Source organism: Dermochelys coriacea, chromosome 2, assembly GCF_009764565.3.
Source record: "Dermochelys coriacea isolate rDerCor1 chromosome 2, rDerCor1.pri.v4, whole genome shotgun sequence".
Taxonomy (NCBI): Eukaryota; Metazoa; Chordata; order Testudines; family Dermochelyidae; genus Dermochelys; species Dermochelys coriacea.
The window spans coordinates 99,057,445-99,071,346 of NC_050069.1; positions in this window are offsets into that span (position 1 = coordinate 99,057,445).

Below are 13,902 nucleotides of genomic sequence, written 5' to 3' on the forward strand. Positions count from 1 at the left end.
GGAGCACATGTCTGAAGGCAAGTAGAAGGCAAGTAAGATAGCATGCCTGACGGGTGTGGGTAAGTACATGCCTCAGACTGTGGCATGGATGGCCCCATGCTTCTGCCAGTTTTCAGTGTGGATAGGGAGCAAAAGTTGGGTACTAGGTCTCAAGTTTCAGTTGTTCTCCACCTCTATTCCCACAATTGTCTACCACTCCTGTAAGCATATTTCAGCAAATTTCTGGTGTAGCAGCTGGGTCTTAAGGTTCAATGACGGTGAAAATCTGTTTGGTCCACGGTCATAGCTGATCAAACCCTTCCATTGAGCAATATGTGTAGGGTAACCATTAGTAGAACCATCCCTCTGGCATAGACTGTTGGATCTCCTCCATGGGACTGGAAAACCACTTGTCTTTTCCATTCTGGTACCTTGAAAACTACTGTGTTCTCCAAATGTTGGTCAGCCCTTAAAGAAGAAATTGCAAACTGGACATAAATATGGCCTCTGGAAGGGACTGCTCCTTCCTCCCCACTCCCTTCCTCTCTTCCACCTTGAGACTATATGACCATTTTAAATTTAAAAAAAAAATACAGTTTTCTCTCCGTTACTAGCCTCTGCTCCTTTCTCTTGGGCATCAATCTTTGCCTGAGAACCAAAGATAATCTTCTGGTGGGAGGGATTGCTCAGTGGTTTGAGCATTGGCCTGCTAAACCCAGGGTTGTGAGTTCAATCCTTGAGGGGGCCATTTAGAGATCTGGGGCAAAAATTGGGGATTGGTCCTGTTTTGAGCAGGGGGTTGAACTAGATGACCTCCTGAGGTCCCTTCCAACTCTGTGATTCTAACAGTTGCATTCCTGGAATGATGAAAAGTATCAAAATTGTGGCCTTCTACAGCAAAGTAATGTTACATGGAGGAGATTTTTCAGCTTGTTCCAAAGGCCAAAAGTATAATGCTACCCTTCTGTTTGAATTGACAGGACGTTCAGCTCCTGAAAGTGAAACCGTGCCACCAGGAGCGCAGGAGCAACACCCCACAGATAGTGGAGGGCAGAGGGAGACAGAGAAGGACCCTGGAAGAGCTGCTCACAAGGATGGACAGGAGAAACCTGGAGCAGTTTGAAATCCTTAGGACACAGGAGGAGTGGGATATTCAGCAAGAAGAAACACTGATGAACTGGTTCATGGAACAGGAGGCACACTACAGGGAATGGGAGCATTCCTTAATGGAGAGGCTCATTGAACTGGTGGTCAAATGAGTTTGGGTTTTGCTGAGGCTACAGAACCAGAAACTGCATCCTCCCCCTCATCTAGCTGTCGCCCAGAGTGCTGCTGAGCCATGGAATCCTGATTCAAGGACCCCCAAGTGACCTGGAAGAGAACATGGAGACTGCAGGATTCCCAAGTCCTCATCCTCCATCGGTACCTGAAACCCCTCACAGGGGAATCCACCTGAGAGTCCTGGAGGTGAACAATGAGCCTGTGGGAATCTCTGAATCCCACCAAGTGCCTGCCCACAAATCCCTCTCAGGAGATATCCCAGGTTTTTCTGTTGTACCTGTTGTACCCCTTTTTGTCAAAAGGAGGGCAAGGAGATGGGTGCAGAGACAATAACATTCCGGCAGTGTTAATAATCTCTAATAATCTCTAAGCCTTTTAGAATGAGTGTATTGTAACCTTTTTGGTTCACATACTCATGTGCCCCTTGTGGTGGGCAAAGTACTGGGATACGGGTACCATCAATGACCCCTGCACAGTTTTGAAACCCCATCCTCTGAAATAGAGCTATTACTTCTGAAACTTTTCATATGGCAATCACCTGTGGATAAATCATGCTGTTAATTGCCTCACAAACCAGCACAACCACAACCCCGACAATGAACTTTCCAACACCAAAGTGATTTGTAACAGACCTATAACTGTCTGGTGTAGCCAGCTTCCACATGGCAATAGCAACCCACTTCTGAACTGGTATGGCTCCCCTAAATTGAGTGTTCTGCCTCTGGAAGATTGGTGCAAGCTCCTCACACAGCTCCACGAAGGTCTGTTTCTTCATTTGGAAGTTCTGAAGTCACTACTGGTCATCCCAGGTTACCAAAACAATGTGATTCCATCACACAATGCTGGTTCTTCTGCACCAGAAGCAATGGTCCACCCATTGCCATACCATGGCAATACCGGCATTTATGATATCTGTACCAATGTAGCTGAATGAATTGTTTTTGATCCTCAAAGTCAGATGTCTTCTACATGTCAGAAAATTCTGTCCACATTCCATCCAGTACCTCGCAAATCTCCTGTTCCAGTGCATAACCATTTGTCCTGCAATAAGGAGCAGAAACAGAATCAGATCATCATCCCATTGCTCCATATCTTCCATCCCGTTTTGCAGGGAATAACAGTGAGGAGCGACATGATCAGGAACTACCATTGGTAAAGGTGTGAAGGCAGGGGACAGTACCAACAACACAGCAAAGTGGTTCTAGAGCGCCGCGGCTTTGTTTGAATTCAGTTAGTTGCTAACTGTTAGCGTGTTGGTTACAGTTTACTTCCACAGCAAAACTCCGCAACATCTCTGGGTAGTACTTGCGTATTTTTGCTAAGGGGTGCAAGGACAAATTTTGAGAACCAAAGGGGTGCAGGCTGCTGTAAAGGTTAAGAACCACTGCTTTAGATCATCAGAACACTTTCAGCATATCTTTTTGTGAGATCTATTGTATGCGAATCACAGATTAGGGATGAAACTTTTCATAATCAGGATGCCTAGTTGCCATTAAGATTAATTTTTTAAAATCTCAGGCTAGATAGTAGAGGTGTAAAAAACCAAGACAGTTTTCTAGTTCACCTATACTACAGGGATAAGAATATTCCCACTGAATATTTATAAGGGTTTTATTTAGCCTATTTTAACTATTTCTGATGATTCCTCACTTTGGACCTCATGTAATTATTCTATATGCTAAATGTTTTTACTTGAAATATTTTTTTCTGATGATTAATCTTTTTTTTCTGTATACCATTTCATATGCCTACATTTTTCCTCCTGACATCCTTATGAATAATTCCTCTCTCTCCTTGATTTTTACAACCTTCACATATTTATAGATTGATAACATGTCATCCATCTCATCCTCCTTTTCCTAATGCAAGCTATACATATTCATTTTTATTAATCTTCCCTCATACATCAATTCCTTCAAGCTGTTTATCGTCCTAGTAACCCTTCTGTGAACTGACTTAATTTTATCAAGATATTTTTTAAACTGTAACACAAAAAATTACACCTGGTTGCCCAGGTATCAATAACATATAAAGAATGAAAACTTGTCCCATTAAAGTCAATGAGAGTTTTGCCATTGACTTCAATAGGGCCAGGATTTCACCCCAGGGATTAAATTCACCCAGATGCATAAAGCCAACATAAGATTTATATATTGCATTTGTCCCATTGAAACCCTATTTTGAGAACTTAGGTTGGACCAAAGTGGCACATAGGCTTTGTCCTGGCCATTTGCATAGGGATGAATTTCACCTAAAGAGAGAATTGTCCTTCAAAAGATGTAAAGACTCAAAATATAGTGAGAAAATGTTAAACAAGTCTTCCATACTATCTAATCCCAATACATTTTCATTTTATATTTTACTTAAACAGACCAAGTCAAAAATGACCTAGGTGTTATTGTGCAATTTATTTTTAAATGGTCTCCAGAACTGAGACCTAGTATTATAAACCTGATCATGTTACATTTTGGTTTGGGGCAAATTACCTGTTTCAGAAAATGGAACTTACTAGGAAAACACCAAGATAACCTTAACTACACTGCTACTAGAGGGATACTATGATATATTACAGTGAAATATACAGTAATACATAAAGTCCTTTCAGAATACCAGAGACATAATTCACTGCTAAAGAAATTCCACTGACATCATAAGTGATGAAAGTAGAGCTCAAGTACTTTATTAATGAAGCCAATGGAACTCTGTCAAGGTTCCTTCCCCACTCTGAACTCTAGGGTTCAGATGTGGGGACCTGCATGAAAACCTTCTAAGCTTACTTTTACCAGCTTAGGTTAAAACTTCCCCAAGGTACAAAATATTTTACCTTTTACCCTTGGACTTTCGCTGCTACCACCAAACATTTAACCAGGTTTATTATTGAGAAAGCGTCGTTTGGAAACGTCTTTTCCCCCAAAATCGTCACCAAAACCTTGCATCCCCTTCCTGGGGAAGGTTTGATAAAAATCCTCACCAATTTGCATAGGTGACCACAGACCCAAACCCTTGGATCTCAAGAACAATGAAAAAAACATTCAGTTTCTTACAAGAAGAATTTTAATAGAAGAAAAAGTAAAAAAAGAATCACCTCTGTAAAATCAGGATGGTAAATACCTTACAGGGTAATTAGATTCAAAACATAGAGAATCCCTCTAGGCAAAACCTTTAGTTACAAAAAGACACAGACAGGAATATCCATTCCATTCAGCACAGCTTATTTTCTCAGCCATTTAAAAAAATTATAATCTAACGCATATCTAGCTAGATTACTTACTAAGTTCTAAAACTCCATTCCTGTTCTGACCCAGGCAAAAACATCACACAGACAGACCCAGACCCTTTGTTTCTCCCCTCCTCCAGCTTTGAAAGTATCTTGTCTCCTCATTGGTCATTTTGGTCAGATGCCAGCAAGGTTATCCTAGCTTCTTAACCCTTTACAGGTGAAAGGGTTTTTCCTCTGGCCAGGAGAGATTTTAAAGGTGTTTAACCTTCCCTTTATATTTATAACAAACTCTAAGAATGGAGTTCACTTTAATATTTCATATCACTGTCACGTTAATATTTCATCAAGAATTATTCATTGTTAATATAATTCAATATTCTCTTCTAAGCTAGAATAGTCGGCTAACCCAGTCCAACAGCAATAAAAAAAGTCCTTTCCTATAAGAGATTTTGTTCCCAGGCTTTGTTTCCAACTTTTGGGGTGGGGGTGGGGTTATACAAAGAGAAAACAAAAGGCATTTTTCAATTAGCAAACAAACAAAATAAAGGCCTTGGGCTACTGTGTGTGTGTGAGAGAGAGAGAGTGTGCACGCACATGCACACACACACAGGCGCACACGTAAGTGCCTTGTCAAAAGCTGTGTCCACTTCTAAGACTTGGGGAGCTATTTTAATAGAACTCATTGGTTTCATAGGGCTTAGAAGACCCAGTCGCTGCCTAAGTCTGATTATTCCATCCAGTGTAAAGGAGGTAAATGAGGATGTCAGAGACACAGTTACAGACCCCTGATTATGCTCCAACTCAGCCTGATGATTACTTGTACAGTTAGGATGCAGTTGTGTCTCCCAAACTGTCAACACTATGTACAGTATTGCACAATAAACTCTGTCTTAGGGAGTAGAAGGGTTCACTTTCATATGAAGCATCACGTATTGGCTATGGCTGGAAGCAGATGATTGGGCTTGGACAGGATGTTGAACCAATGCTTTGATCTGGTATGATAAATCTTATTTTAGCAGTTTTTCATGACACAGAATGCTAATGTAGCTGCAATTTTTTTCTCCATTACCGTGTTTAAGATGAGCTGCTAGGAATGCAAAATTCTTGCTTTGAAAGATTCTAAACCATTTTGAAGTTTTAGTAGATTCTAGATGTAAAAAAGTCTCTCAGTCTATTTGATAATAGATGAGTCAGAGAAAAATGTGGGCACAGCATTTTGCCTGTAAACTTATATTAATAAAGCTTCCTTGTGAGAGAAAATGGTTCAGAACTTCAAAAAGAGACTCTGGTCTAGATAAAGTAAACACCATTAAATGCTTGGATAAAACCAGTATTGGGGAAAAAAAGTTATTGATATTTCAGCTAATTTGGCTCAACAGTGAGTCAGAAGAGTTTCAGTGATGAATACAGTGTCTCAAGGTGGTGGAGTGGACTTCAGTGCTTAGTGCTGGCAGATGGCATGGAAAGAATTCGTTGTAAGATTTTGCAGACATGGAAAGATAAGGTAAGGTACTCTAGATTGCTGGATATGTGAGCTTTTATAGGCTCTATAAGGTTTTAGGTTGGCTATAGCATTACAGCATAAAACAGTAAAATATAATGTAATACAAAATATTCACATAAAATATCAGATAAAAGAGACAGAAAACTTTTAATTTCAAATTAAGGTTGCAACTTTATTTACATACGAAGGAGCACTACAGTTTTAAATAAAAGGACCAGATCTTTAGGTGGGGTAAAGTGACATAGCTCTGTTGAAGTCAATAGGGCCAGAACGTTTTGTAGATTTAGACTCCAATTCAGCAAAGCATTAAAACATGCATAACTTTAAGCAAGTACTTAAGTCCATCCCCATTCATCATTGAAGTCAATGGAACTAGCTAATTTACACCAGCTAAGTGTCTGGCCCAAAGTAGACTTTTGCAAGTAAGGAAATGGGAGATAAGAGAAGGTAGATCTATATTTAGATACACTCAGAATTCATACAATCTCTCAAATAGCTGTAACTGTTTTGGGACTAGAACAACAACAAAGACACATTAGATAAACGTCAAATTCCTAGTGACCTGTAACTCAGAAATAATTTGACCTTGCTTATTTACATTATATAGCAGAATGCTCTTTTGCCTTAAGAATAAACCTGGCCATTTTCAGTCCAAATAAATTTTCCAAGACAAAGGTACAGAGGAGCTAAAAGCAGGACTTGCAATGTAACTTAGTTGAACCCTTAACAATAGTGAGCCTACTACTTCTCTCCATATATATTAAATATAGTAATTCCTTTATGCCTTTCCCCAAAAGGAAATAAAGCTGAGAAGCAGAAAAAAGAGGGAAAGAGAGAAGTTTATCTTCATTATGTTATAGATTAAGGATCTCCATGCACTATTTCCTATCATTCTTTTTTATTATTTATAATGTTGTATTAATTTTTCCAAACACAACAAATATACCAAAATACCAGATTTATCATAATGCACAAATTAAATAAAGAGCGTTAGGATAAAGGGAGGAGAGGACCTTGAAAAAGTCATCCCAACTTGTTTTGAATTTTTTGGGCATTCCCTTTCTGTGGAATGCCACTTGTTTGTTAGCTGCAAGGTCAGCCATGTCACTGTGCCAAGCATCAATATTTAGTGGGGATCAACGTTTCCATTTTTGCAGGATTAATTTTTTAGCTACCAAAGCTGTGCATTGGAAACACACTGCCTTTTTACCAGGTAACCTCCAGGTATCGGGAATATATCCAAGAAAGAAACTTAAGGGGGAGGGCTCCAACTTAATATCCAATATAAATTGGTCCTTTGATCCACTTCAGACCAGAAATTCTTGATACGGGGCACTCCGAAAACATATGAGCTAATGTAGCACTCCAGGAGTTACATATCTAACTGTGCTCAGCATTTATGAGGCCCATTACCATTAGTCTATGTGGGGACCAATATATTCAAAAGCGTGTCTTTTGATGAATAAGCCATAGTCTCAGTCTATAGTTGCCTTTCAACATTAGATACAATTCATTGAGTCGGAGATAGTTATGTATCTAAATCTCTGTTCCAAGCAACTCTCAAATTATCAATCTTTGGCAGAATTTTTGGGCCAGAAAATTGTAAAAAGATACTGCTGGCTGAGTAAATCCAAGAAGTTTCCTCCAAAATAATAAAAGTTCTGGAAGTTCTGGAGCTCCCAATGCATCTGGCACAAATGCATTCGTAAGTAAATGCTTTATCTGAAGATATTTCCATGCTCTGGAGCAGGGCAAGCCAAATAGTTGCTGAAGATCTACAAATGGTTTAAATTTATTATTGTCAATTAGCTGCAACACAGTCATGATTCCTCTGTCCATCCAATCTCTCCATATCAAGGTTTTTACACCAATTTTAAGGATAGGATTACTACATAGGGCCATCTCTACATGGAAGAATGTAGCCAGTTTCTAGCCAAGTTTGACCAAACCATCTTCTTATTTTAAAAATTTAATTTGCAGACATTTAACAAAGTTTGTGTCCCATTTTAAAAATAAGGTCAACCTTGAGAAACTGAAATGAACCTGAATTTATGAATAAATTCATAGATTCATTGTCTTAGCCGTAACAATGAATAGTAATTCCTATCTAAGTATTTTGTTGCATGTGTGTCAAAGTTCTGCATTCTCCACATACATAGTAATTTATCATTAATTGCTGGATTTCCCCCACTCCCTATTCATGATATACAGAATATTATTCTTTTACAGAAAGTAAGTGTCCTTGCAAGAAGATTAAGTTCCAGAGGATAATTGTTATTATAAATAAGCCTGGCTTAAATATCATTATTTGAAAAGAACCTAAAGCCATTATATCACCAACATCAGATTTACACAAGGCAAACCCATTTTGTAAAAAAGTGATGAGTCATATAGAATCATTTAAATTACAAGCTTATCAGATCACGAAGTCCATCTCTTGGCTACTGTAGGATTGCTCTCTACATTCTTTATCTCCAATTTGTGCAGTCCACTTTCTTATCATCAAAAAGAAAGAATATTGAATACTAAATTCCCTCTACTCTTGATTTTGCCTTTAACTGTATCAACATGGTATGTTTAAATATGTTACTATTTTAGGACTACATTTTCAAAAGTGACTAGTGTTTTGGGTGCCTCCATTTTGGGGGGGCCAACTTGATACAACTGGAAGGGGGCCAATTTTCAGGGGACGTGTGACATTCCCCTCTGGTATTATCTGGACTAGTGATCTGCTAGGTCACTCCATTCTTTAACTTTGGGAGCCAGCCTTACCCTGCTCTGCTGTGAGAACCCCCACTCCTGGACTGTTCACGCACAGCCTCTGGCATGTAAGTTGCTCCTTGGATTGTGCAACCAAATGACACTAGCCAATATCTCCAGTCCCAGACACAACCCTTGGAACCTCCATTTTGCAGTGTCCAGTTATGCCCGCTGAATGCTGCAAGCTTCTATGAGTTTGTCAATTTAACAAAGCAATTTATATGCACCAGACTTCTTATCCCAAGGGGAGTCTCTGAAATGCTTCAAACCAAATGCACTGCTTAAGGTAGAATAAACAAATACATTTATTAACTCTAAAGATAGATTTTAAGTTATTATAAGTCAAAACATAACAAGTCAGATTTGGTCAAATGAAATAAAAGCAAAACACATTCTAAGCTGATCTTAACACTTTCAGTGCCCTTACAAACTTAGAAGCTTCTCTCCACAGGCTGGATCGTTGCCGTTCAGCCAGGCTCTTTCCTTTGATGAGCGCTTCAGTCTCTTGGTGATGATGTCTGTAAATGTAGGTGGAAGAGAGAGGAAGAGCATGACAAACATCTCTCCCTTTTATCATGTCCTTTCTTCCCTCTTGGATTTGCCCCCCCCCCTTCAGTGTCAGGTGAACATTACCTCATCGCGGTCCCAAACTGACCAAAGGAAAGAGGGTGACTCCCCGGAGAGTCCAACAGATTCTTTGCTGTTGCCTAGGCCAGTGTCCTTTGTTCCTCTGAGGCTGGGCTGGGTTTGTCCCATACATGCCCTGATGAGGTGCAAACTGCTCCTCTGCTTCTGGAGAGTTTTTGCCTGGGCTTGCTTTAAGCCATGAGGACACATTTTCAGCCTCATAACTATATACATGAAATTACAACCTAGAACATTACTATAACATTAGTATAACAACGATTACTATAACATTACCATAACAAGAATGCTCAGTACATCATGAGCCTTCCGAAGGTTCCTGACATGACAATTGCATTAGATACCACAAATGATATTATAAGGATGAACATGGGGGTGCTGGGATGTCACAGGAAGAGAATGTCATAGGATATATGCTTAGCATTTTCGGAGAAACCTTTCGTGTCTTCAGAGCAGCTGGCAACACAAGGCATAGCAAGTATCAGGGCCTCATTTTGTAGAACGTACCACACTGAATCTGATCTATATTGGCAATGCAGTCATTCCATAGGATCCTTTAAACATCTCTGGTGGGACTTCAAACTAGAAAAAATCTTTCTGGAAACATTTACAAATACAGTAACTCTTCACTTAAAGTCGTGCCGGTTAATGTTGCTTCATTGTTACATTGCTGATCAATTAGAAAACATGCTTGTTTAAAGTTGCACAATGCTCCCTCGTAACATCGTTTGGCAGACGCCTGCTTTGTCCACTGCTTGCAGGAAGAGCAGCCCGTTGGAGCTAGCTGGTAGGGGCTTGGAACCAGAGTGGACTATCAGCTCCCTATCAGCTCCCCATTCCCTTAAGTTCCCTCGGCTGCAGGAAGCAGCACAGGCCAAGGGATGTACTGGCCACCGCTTCCCGCAGCCTCCATTGGCCTGGAGCAGTGAACCGTGGCCAGTGGGAGCTGTGATCGGCCAAACCTGCAGTCATGGCAGGTAAACAAACTGGCCCGGCCCACTAGGGGGCTTACCCTGGCTGGCCGCATGCCAAAGGTTGCCGATCCCTGTAATATGCTCTTTTGTCTGGTGAAAAACATTTCCCTGGAACCTAACCCCCCTATTTACATTAATTCTTATGGGGAAATTGGATTTGCTTAAGATCATTTTGCTTAAAGTCGCATTTTTCACATAACTACAACATTAAGCGAGGAGTCACTATATGCACATACACACACACACAAACACAACACACACACACACTTGGATTCTGAGTTTTTCTAGGCAATTTAGTATACAGACAGCTGCAGCGGCAAAGGAGCTAGCAAACAGAGCTCTAAAAAGGGGAGTTTGAGTGGGAGTTTGTAAGGGGAGTTTGTATTGTGGTGCTTGTTTGGGGTTTGCTTTTGCTGGGGGGGTGGTCTTTTTGGTGTGGCTTGTGTTTCCCAGATTAACAGGATTTAGGTGGGAAGGCGATGACAGATACAGAGGCAGCTGTGGGAGTGACTCCTGTAGTGGAAGACACATTGAGGATGACTGGATGTGGAAGCTGTGGTATGTACATGATCCTGGAGGGGGGGACCGGTAAGAGTTTTTTCTGCATGAAATGCCGTCTGATAGAGCTGATGGAGGAAAAGATCAGAGGTTTGGAGATGCAGGTGGAAAGTCTCATTGAGTTTAGGAAGGGGTTTGAGCAGATGTTGGAGCAAAGATATGAGGTATCTGAAGGGAAAAGCTCAGACCCACGGATGGAAGCAGGGCTGGGAAATTTTGAGGGAGACTGGGTGAGGAAAGTGGTCAGTGGAAACATGTGACTAAAAGAACCAGGCAGAGGAAAAGATGGGCTAGTGAAGGAGAAATAGAGCTTAGGAATAGGTTTCCAGAGTTGGAAAATGAAGAAGGGGCTCAGCAGGTACTTGTTGAAGTGGAAGAGTAAGGAAGAAGAGAAGAGAGGCTAGTCCTATAGGAAAAGCGGAAGAGTGAAGGGAGACTAGATCAAATATGAGCCCCAGGAGGATACAGGATGGGTTGAAGAAGATTATAAGTGAAAATAGGAATGGAAAGAACTTGCAGCCAGAGGGAACAGGGGAGAGACTGGAGAATAGCACAGTCACCAGGAAAAGGCAGGTCTATGTGATCGGGGACTCTTTATTGAGAAGAATAGACAGGCCTGTAACTAGAGCTGATCCAGAGAATAGAAGGGTGTGCTGTCTTCCGGGTGCTAAGATACGGAATGTAGACCTGAGGTTGAAAAGGATCCTAAAGGGAGCGGCAAAGAATCCCCTAATTATCCTTCATGTGGGAACAAATGATATGGCTAGATTCTCGCTGGAAAGTATTAAGGGAGACTATGCTAGGCTGGGGAAGACGCTTAAGGAAATTGAGGCTCAGGTGATCTTTAGCGGGATCCTTCCTGTTCCTAGAGAAGGGCAACAAAGGTGTGACAAGATTATGACTGTCAATAGATGGCTTAGGCCGTGGTGCTATAAGGAGGGCTTTGGGATGTATGGCCACTGGGAGGCATTCACGGACAGAGGACAGTTCTCTCGGGATGGACTTCATTTGAGTAGGGAAGGAAATAGACTTCTAGGATCGAGGCTGGCACAACTGATAAAGAGAGCTTTAAACTAGGAATTAGGGGGAGATGGGTGGGAGATGTCCAGGAAATCTCCACGCCAGATTTTAGCATTGAGAGGGAAGAAGACGAAGTAAGAAAGGATACAGCCGTGGGTAGGAGAATGTATATAAGGAGCAAGGGCGGTGTGGATACTAGTCTAATGGGTTATACTGGATGTAGAATGACTGTGCCTAATAGGGTACAAAATGTGAGCGAGGCCAAACAGCAAAAATTAAGCTGTTTATACACCAATGCGAGGAGCCTAAGTAACAAAATGGAGGAACTAGAGCTACTGGTGCAGGAAGTGAAACCAGATATTCTAGGGATAACAGAAACATGGTGGAATAGTAGTCATGACTGGACTACAGGTATTGAAGGGTATGTGCTGTTTAGGAAAGACAGAAACAAAGGTAAAGGTGGTGGAGTAGCATTGTATATCAATGATGAGGTAGAATGTAAAGAAATAAGAAGCGATGCAATGGATAAGACAGAGTCCGTGTGGGCAAAAATTACATTGGGGAAGAAAACTAGTAAAGCCTCTCCTACGATAGTGCTTGGGGTGTGCTATAGACCTCTGGGATCTAATTTGGATATGGATAAGCACTTTTTAATGTCTTTAATAAAGTAAATACTAATGGAAACTGCATAATGGGAGACTTTAACTTCCCAGATATAGACTGAAGGACCAGTGCTAGTAATAATAATAGGGCTCAGATTTTCCTAGATGTGATAGCTGATGGATTCCTTCATCAAGTAGTTGCTGAACCGACTAGAGGGGATGCCATTTTAGATTTAATTTTGGTGAGTAACGAGGACCTCATAGAAGAAATGGTTGTAGGGGACAATCATGGCTCAAATGATCATGAGCTAATTCAGTTCAAACTAAATGGAAGGATTAACAAAAATAAATCTGCAACTAGGGTTTTTGATTTCAAAAGGGCTGACTTTCAAAAATTAAGGAAATTAGTTAGGGAAGTGGATTGGACTGAAGAACTTATGGATCTAAAGGTAGAGGAGGCCTGGGATTACTTTAATCTAAGCTGCAGAAGCTATCGGGAAGCCTGTATCCCAAGAAAGGGGAAAAAATTCATCGGAAGGAGTTGTAGACCAAGCTGGATGAGCAAGCATCTTAGAGAGGTGATTAAGAAGAAGCAGAAAGCATACAGGGAGTGGAAGATGGGAGGGATCAGCAAGGAGAGCTACCTAATTGAGGTCAGAACATGTAGGGATAAAGTGAGACAGGCTAAAAGTCGAGTAGAGTTGGACCTTGCAAAGGGAATTAAAACCAATAGTAAAAGGTTCTATAGCCATATAAATAAGAAGAAAACTAAGAAAGAAGAAGTGGGGCCGCTTAACACTGAGGATGGAGTGGAGGTTAAAGATAATCTAGGCATGGCCCAATATCTAAACAAATACTTTGCCTCAGTCTTTAATAAGGCTAAAGAGGATCTTAGGGATAATGGTAGCATGACAAATGGGAATGAGCATATAGAGGTAGATATTACCATATCTGAGGTAGAAGCAAAACTCAAACAGCTTAATGGAACTAAATCGGGGGGCCCAGATAATCTTCATCCAAGAATATTAAAGGAATTGGCACCTGAAATTGCAAGCCCATTAGCAAGAATTTTGGGACCAATCTTATTTAAACTTTTTATTACTGACCTTGGCACAAAAAGTGGGAGTGTGCTAATAAAGTTTGCAGATGATAGAAAGCTGGGAGGTATTGCCAATTCGGAGAAGGATCGGGATATTATACAGGAGGATCTGGATGACCTTGTAAACTGGAGTAATAGTAATAGGATGAAATTTAATAGTGAGAAGTGTAAGGTTATGCGTTTAGGGATTAATAACAAGAATTTTAGTTATAAGTTGGGACGCATCAATTAGAAGTAACGGAAGAGGAGAAGGACCCTGG